This window comes from Bacillus rossius, chromosome 13 (assembly GCF_032445375.1).
Source record: "Bacillus rossius redtenbacheri isolate Brsri chromosome 13, Brsri_v3, whole genome shotgun sequence".
NCBI classification, from domain to species: Eukaryota; Metazoa; Arthropoda; class Insecta; order Phasmatodea; family Bacillidae; genus Bacillus; species Bacillus rossius.
The window spans coordinates 45,374,826-45,383,850 of record NC_086340.1 but is presented as its reverse complement, the minus strand read 5'-3'; positions in this window follow the sequence as shown (position 1 = coordinate 45,383,850).

Here is a 9,025-nt window from a genome sequence, read left to right as displayed (position 1 = left end):
AATCCAAGAACTCGAAAATTCAATTTCGTTTGTGATTATATATAAGATAATACGTTAGGTTTTAAAATGTATTTAAATAGAATTTAATACCTTGTAACTGGAATTCAGAAAGACGAAATGGTGTTGTGGGTGTTATTCATCCCCCAGCCAAACAGTCATTATTTCAATGGGAAAGTATGTAGTAAGAGACGACATGAAGACTTTGAAATACCGCCACGTGAAGTGGCGCGTTGGAAAAACGCGCAAGAACTGTCGCGCCACTCGGCCACACTGGTTGCGCCGGGCAGCTGTATTGCAGGAGACGGCAGTGTGCCTCTCGGAGTGACCACGGCGAGGCGCGGTGTGGAGGCAGCCTCACTGCATCCCTCTTCTGTGCGACAGCCGCTCCCCAGAAGTGTCGCTGGAGCATCCCCTGTTCCCTCCGGGCCGACCGCGCTGCCAAAAGGGCGACCACAACTTAAGACCTGAGGGAACATAGGGGTGTCCCAGACATACGCCACATGAGCCTGAGTCGGGCCGCCAACGCGGGAGGGGGCAGGCTGCTTCGGCCCGGGCTCGGCACGAGTCGGGGACGGCCTCCGACCTAACCCCCTCCTTATCTACTCCTCTGCCTAGAGGGCCCTAGGTGGACGCAGACCACTCCAGCTCTAGTACAAGACACAGACTGGCTAGCGCTCAGCGGGGGCCCTGGTGGACCTCGTGACTCCATCACATTCATCCAAGCAACCACACACCAGCATCCCACCACGGCCACCCCCTACCGCAGACTCCAGAATCACTTACACCCAGACACATCAGATACGTACACACCGACACATGCCAAGAGGTGACGGGCGGCATTGCGCGGCCTGGGACTCTCTGCGAGCACAGACAGGCACATACAGGCACAGACAGGCACAGACAGGCAGGCGGACCGGGCAATGACGACACTGGTCGCCGACTGTGCTGTCCGCACTAGCAGCTGATCCGAGCCAGCCCTGTCTCCTGTTCACTTGGAAACTCTAGGCTCGTGCCACGGCCGAGACCTCAGAGTTAACTTCAACAGCCCGAATGGCCTCGGTATGCTCCTTTTCGCATGAACCAATCAACACTGGTGACACTCCATTTCTCGAGGTTCTGCAGCTGGTGCTCCCTCGTCTGGCATCTAACCTCAGGGCTCGACTACTGCGATGGTGATAGCCCGGGGCTGCCAGCGATGCTTCGTTCAGCAGCTATTCTGAGCTTTACTCTCCTGTTGCAACCCTCAGTGGTCTCTAATGAACCTGGTGCGGGCGACACGTTAGGGCGTAGTTAGTTTCAAACAGCCGACTACCAACTGGCCTGCAGTTTTCCGCAGCTATGGCGCCCTCTATGTTGTCTTTGGCACGTCACACTGATATTAATCTTGCAATCATTAAAACTAGAATTATCTGCCCCCCGCCAGTGCCATCTTCATGATTGCTTATCGAAGTCTTAATACCTAACAACTATGTGAAAATAAAAATTTTACTAACTTCCCCGAAAAGGCACATTCAAATGAAATAAAATTTAGAAGCATAATATAACCCTTAAATGTTACTGCCAGCATGTGTTCTCTTTTAGGTTATAAGATTGAGTGGGTGGTCCAGTTACCCCAAAAATACTTTAGAAATTGGGGTAAGTTGGCAAGGTGTTTGGGGTATCTGCCCGCCTTAGACCCAGTTACACCAGCGTGTCCCAGTTACCCCAAATTACCATCATTATGTGTATCAGCGGTGTGGCGGTTCTTAAATGCTATTCAGAGTCAGACACATGGACAGTGGAACGTTTTCTTCTGAATCTCTGCACGTCATTCAGCGACCCAGCAAGACAGTCTTCCTAACGCATCCTCGCTTTTGTGCTCGTCACAAGACTACAAGGAGGTATTATCTTTGAAAGATTTGTGCAATGGGAGTGCATGACTTGATGTAAGCTTTTGGACATACGCCATTGCTAAGCACATGCATGTCTGTAGAAGAAAACTAAAAAAAAACACAAATGACAAAAATGTTGATCATATTCCTGTTGTGGAGTATTGTGTTGTGTTTATATCCTGACAACAGCAATTTTTTGCTTTATTTGTGTTTTTGTCATTTGTGTTTATTGTAGTTTTCTTCTACATACATACATGTGCTTAGCAATGGCGTATGTCCAAAAGCTTACATCAAGTCACTACAAGGAGGTGAAATTACTACGTCTCAATGTCGTCTCTTATTACAGAATTTTACATTGAAATATTTGACGGTTTGGCTCGGGGTTTGAACAAGACCTACAACACCATTAAATCTTTCCGAATTTAATTATAAAGTTTTGAATTATTTTAAAGAAACGATTTGGAACTAGTTTGTGTGTTTTTTATGTATTTAATTGTAAACAAAATATAATTCTCGAGTATCTTGGCTTCTGAGCTGTACCCACATTAAAGGCGAAGATTTAACTACCTTGCAGTTGCTGTCAGGGCAACTGGTAACTGCTACCGTGATGATGGCGACTGCAAGGTTGACCGAAACTTCGGTGAAATCTTCGCCTTCGAAGTCACGGGTACAGCCGAGAAGCCAAGCACTTTCAAACAATGGCCGAGAAGGCCAGCGATTCTTATTAAATATTATTTCTGTCTATCATATTGCGATTAATTACAAATAATTACATACAAAGTACATATAAATAGAAAAGTAAGGTAAACAAAAATACCAACATGGTTTAATCACCGTAAATATTCCTTCCAATATCACATAATACGTATCCACAACACACATTTTTGAAAGCTTGTGAAAGAACATTGCATTTACAATGGTTAGGTATTCTAAAGCCTCTGTAGCACAGATCTCTGGGCAGGTTTATCTTGGATTGTGAAGTTATTTAATATTTTGTTCACATTCGAAAATTACCACTCACTAAATTTTTCCTTAATAAATTCACACTGGAATACATGCAGAATTTAACTCTGAGGTGAGATATATTTTAGCAGTCTCTCTGCCTAAAAAGTCATTTTTGCAAAATGTATTGGACAAAATAATAGATTACTTTGGGGGAAAGGGGGGACCACAATGTTGATAAGTGCAAATAAAAAAGAAAGAAGCATCACTGTTTGAAATACTTCGGAGGGACATGGTTGTACACCCCTATTCCTTTCACACCCCTCCAGTCCTGAACACATGTAATAATTTAATTTTGGATATTAAAACGACTGTTTTGTTTCAATTGCATTTTTTTTTTAATTTTCGTGCGTGATATTCGCAGTCATGTCTTAAAAACTGTATCTTGAAGGTTTTCTGAAGGGAATCACTGTGGTTATCTGATCATTTGCTTTTATGAGGTATGGATATTTCTCTGTGTTGGAACTCTGCATTTTCCTGCAATTTTTCCTCCTCGTTTTAAAGCAAAAAAAAAAATACATTTATGTCTGGCAGACAGTGGTGTGGCACCTTTCAGTTATCATTCATGCAAGTCTCTGTAACATATTGTAAGTTTCTGAGTGGTGGACCATACCCGAACACACCCGAAGAAAATTCACTTCGGCCAAATTTCGGGATTTTGTTTACGTTTTGTAAATGTTGCGCGGGAATTTGAGTTAAGTCTGTAAGCACGGCACCATTAAATAGTGCCTCGCGGATGGAAACTGACCGATATCACGCACTTGCAAGCAGAAGATAGCAGCTTCAGCGAGAGTGGTGGACCATGTGTCTCGTTCACGTCTGTTGGAACTTCTATTTGGCGACGGTGTCCACCCCCCAACCCCTCCCCCCCCCCCCCCACCAGGTGAGCGGGGGGCGCCGGACTATAACAAGCTCGCGCCAGGCGCGGTGACCGACCACATTTAACCGGCCCTGGCTATTGGAGGGGCACACCTACCGAAAATAAGATTGCGGTCGAGCGAATCCTTTGTTCTGGTCGCAATTTGTCCCCGTGCCAAAACCCCGCCAAGATGGCGGCCACGCTCCTCAGCCCTGGGGGCTATGCCCTTCGCTGCTGAGTGACGTACACGGCTTCAGCGCAAGTTTTTTCACCGTAGGTATAACTGTCGCAGATTTTTGAATTGTGTCCATTGGGAAAAGCATTTGACAAACATTTTAACACAATATTATAACTTCATTTCCCCAATTAAACTTAAATGTGTGTATTTCTAGGCCTTAAGGCTACAATAAACACATTCTCAACATAAATTTAACAATTTATCTTCAAAAAAAATTATAACTTTATAGCTAACGAGTTTACTAACTTACAAAATACACTAAAAAAATCTTGCAGTGTTAACAAAACCTTTAAGTCTACAATAACTTTCTTCTCGCTTCCACATGCATGTTTACCTTGTTCAGAACAGAACACAGAACTTGATATAGGAATTCCAAAAAGAGTTTTTCAAAGATCCAGCTATCTGTAACTACGAAGAACTCTACGTTTACTTTTTGAGGCACAGTTTTTGTCGTTACTGAGATTTTTGACAAGAGTATGATGTACACATGGAGGTAAGGCACCAATAACTTAATTTTTTTGTAGTCGCTCTCATGATATATACTTATATAATACCGCTGTATTTAATGGCGATTGTATATTGCTAACTGTAAATTAAAAACAAACCTTAACTATTCCAGAAACCCTGGCCAAACATTTGAGCAAATTATCCAAAAAGTAAACTATATCCAGATTTTCAAATGTAGACAAATTTTAAACGAAACTTACTTTTTCCTTTTATTAACTTTGTGGAGTTAGTTACAGGCCTCTCAAATTTCTAAAACGAAACTAAACGTTATTGAGAAGATGGTATTGAGCTATCTGACGTTTTCTTGTTTAAGAAAAAAATAAACTGTATATACTGTTAGCACATATACATTTTTTAAGTGTAACTCGGGACTATTTACAAATTTGGGGCCCAGTTGGTTTCGTACAATTTCCATTTTTTTTTTGTATGAAAATTATTACTTATTAAATTTGGAACGCTATAATTTTTCTATGCTTTAAAGTGTTATTTAAAATGCTCGCTTCTTATTGTTAAGCCTATTTGCAAGTTCACAACCACTTTTTCTCAGTTATGACTATTTCCAGAGATGTAACAGGAAAAAAGGGAGACGGAGTTTAAAGGTGTGAACAATTTGGTGTTCAGTTTAGCGGGTAGAGTCCCATAGAGGCGCTACTGTCGCGAAGACTGCGCGCCAGCGCCTAGAGTCGTAGAGGCGACGAGACATGAGATCTGCGGGCCAGTGTCGCCCTTAGCGACCCCGCGCGTGCAGACAGGGCGCGCCCGCAGGCGGCGACCCTGTGAACTACCGCTGGGAAGTGAGTAGCAAGGATCCGTGCCAGCCTCTAAGAGAGCGAAGTTTCGTAGACACTCGGTTCGAACAGTTTAAAAATACTTTAGTTTGAACATGCTCATATTTAACAACGTTCAAAGGGTTTTTACAAAATTTCTTGAAAGTAAACATTAATATTCGTTGAATATCATTTATTTATTATATATTTCTCTCTGTAAAAGACTTCGGAAGAAATTTAGTAATTTCTTGTGAATTTTTTTTCAGACACATTTCAGCGCTATTGTACATCAGCAGGTAGGTCTGAGCGACACCCAAAACTTGGCGTGTGTGTGTGTGCATTTGTAAAGGCATGTGAGCTACTGATGCCCCAAACAACAGTATCGAAAATCTTGCGCAGACGTTAGCGCATGCAACCGTACAGACTGCAGTGGTTCCAGGCACTCGAACAAAATGGTAAACGGTACACGTTACTCATTTTGCTCCGAGTTGCTGACAAGGATTGACGACAACAACCTACCTATAAGGTTGATTTTTCGGTGACGAGGCCACATTCCACACGAATAGGCACAATATGCATATTTGGGGAAATGGAAAATCCTCATTTGACATGTTTTCGCAAGATCTATTAGCTGCTGCTCATCCGTGGTTCTGTGCCTGCACCTCAAAGGTAGTATCAGAATAAGCCAGGGGATGGATCTGTTTTACATGGTAGTGAAGCTGCCATGGGCCCCAATGGACCTGGAATATTTACGATATTCAGACGCGGCACGGTTCTGGAAAACCCATGGCTACGCACAGTGGTTGAGGAACCCATCCCAACATGCTACGCCACCGCAGGCCTCCAGCCGCCGAATACCCCAGGACACCATCAGTGCAAGCCCCCCCCCCCCCCAACTGTGGGCCTGGTAAATACCGACATGGCCCGTACCTTTCACATCACTGGGACCCCTCGGTCACCCAGATGCTCGTGATCCAGCCGAGGATACCCGCCTCTACTAGCCGTGCAGGCCAGTAGCTCACGACTGCCACTCGTCATCAGAGCGGGGACTCCTCTGAGTGTGCTCCAAGCGATCGGAGCACCACTGCCACCACGAGTCCATCTCCATAATCTGATCCAGGGCCGTTTAAGAAAACCTCAGCGGGGATCTGTCTCTTCAAAGGATCAGTCCCATGGTACCCTTCACATTCAGGTATAGTGCGTTCCCGGCACCACCTACAGTCCCAGCGACGGCCGCCCTCAGCCGCATAGATATCCTCGGTTACTCACCTCAGACTCTCCCCCGCCATCGGGTTACAGCCATGAAGGCCCGGGTTGCGCCTGACCACGGCGACCCTCAGGACTCTCAGCGGCCCTTCACTATTCCATGCACACCTTTTGGTTCATCACTATGAACCAGGTGTCTTGAGACACCACCTAGGGTTTGGGGGTCCAAACCCCCCGATAGATTTTCGGCAGGTCAGGGCGCAGCCACCCCTCCGCAGCCTACTAACCTATTAGAATTCCCGTTTCGACACACCGAGGAAGTCAGAGGATCGGGCACTCCCGGCAGAGCCCTATTTGTATATCAACACTGGCGCCGCGTGAAGGCTATGGGTTGCCGTAAACAGGAGAGGCTATATATTCGCATCACATGCCCGTTTCGGTAACCTGGCGAGAGCATCACTCAGATACTAGAGCCAGCTACAGCTCCGACCCGTCGCAGGTCAGCAATCATTCCCCGAGGGGACCCAGGCACCTTGGCCAGCATCCTCATTTGACAGTCGACACATTTTACATGTCGGTGAAAGTTAGACATGTTAGTCTCGATAATGCCAATGTAAATGAAAATCGACACATTGTTTCCCGCCTGAGGCAGGGTCCGCATGGATGGAGCGGGGCTGACTCTCACAGGAGCCAGCCAACCAGCAGAGTCCGTGAGGAACGGAAGGAATAGGTGGAGGAAACGGGAGCACCCCGAGTATACCCACAGGACACGAAAACGTCCGCCACGTTTTCCACTTGAAAAAAAAATACACTTTTGATCCCACCTGGAATCTAACCCAAAACGCCTTGGTGGGAAATGAGTACTTTAACCACTCAACCACCGCGCCTCTAACGGCGATAGTAGTACAGGGTGAGCACAAGTGATCTGTACACGGATTTAACAGAAACTTTTTTCAGTCAACAGAGAGTATCTGAAAGTTTTTTTTTAACACATAACAGCGACTGAATATGCGCTCCTTGAGTCAGCGGAAAACATCGAGGCGGAATTTCAGTTCGTCCCGGACAAAGAGTGGAGATGCACTCAACAGTCACTGTGAGATTCACTTTCTCAGATCCGGCTAAGATAGCGGCAGAGGTGGTACAAACACTTTGACTTCGACATAATAATGGCATGGGGTTAAGTCTGATGTTCGTGGTGGTAATCTGCACCGCATCGCACAATCAACGCTTGCACGAGCAAGCCATCTCCCAGGGAGATGTGTGTTCCCTTACATCCAAGTGTAAGTGAGGCGGTGCATCATCTTGTTGGAAGATGAAGTAATTTATTATCCTCCCAATTGAGGCATATGCCACGAGGTGGGCATGTAGAGGTAGGGATGACCTACAACAGATTTTTCTATGAGAAAGAAGGGCATGTAAATCATCTACATCGACATGGCAAAGAACACGTTTACTTTTGGGGAATCTCTCCCATGATCGAAGGTGAAATGAGGATTTTCCATTTCCCCAAATACGCATATTGTGCCTATTCGTGTGAAATGTGGCCTCGTCAGCGAAAAATCAACCTTATAGGTAGGTTGTTGTCATTGTCAAATCCTTGTTAGCAACTCGGAGCAGAATGAGTAACGTGTACCGTTTGACATTTTGTTCGAGTGCCTGGAACCACTGGAGTCTGTACGGTTGCATGCGCAAACGTCTGCGCAAGATTTTCGATACTGTTGTTTGGGGCATCAGCAGTTCACGACTTGCTCGACTGGTTGATTTCCGTGGGCTACGCAAAAATGATCCTTGAATGTGGTTCACATATTCCTCTGGCACATGCCTTTACAAATGCACGCACACACACACACACACACACACACACTCTATCTCTCTCTGCAAACGTCATGTACCAGGCATAAATGGATGGCTGGTTTGGTGGTTTCGCGTTAAAACGTGTGAAAAAGTCGTCCAGCCTTCCTGGGTACGCATACGGTGCGTAGAGCTCCAGAAGAAACCATGTGATTTGAAAACTGCTCAAGATATCAGAGTTGGTCTGTTTATGAAAAGAATTTAAGAATACCCTGAGCGGATGAGTAGCTGGTTCTGTTTCCATATTTAATTTTTAAATAGGTTTTTTAGGAGCGTAAAAATGGCTAGTATTTTTTTTCCAGAATAGTTTATTGTGAAAAGTCATGTTACACAACAGTTACAGACTCTCTTCTCATTAATGAAGCTTGTACCAACTCTTCTACGGTGCAACGGGTGCATCTACAAACACTTGTTGCCTATAGCAGAGGACACCTGCAACAAACGAATTCAAAAAATTTGAAAAAAAAAAAAAAACTTTTAGGTACCTATTCTCTTTTGACTGAAAGAAGGTTCAGGTAAATCAGCCACACTGTTTAGTTTTATGATTTTTTTAAAAGTGTACAGATTATTTGTGCTTGCCTTGTAAGTAATAGTTCATCCGAGCGCAGGCTTCAGGCTGAGGTACGAAGGAAAAAAATAAAACATAATCCCTTAAAATAACTCAAAAACCCTCAAATAGTCACAAAAGGTCCTATTTGGAGGGGATAATTCCCGCTTTGAAGTG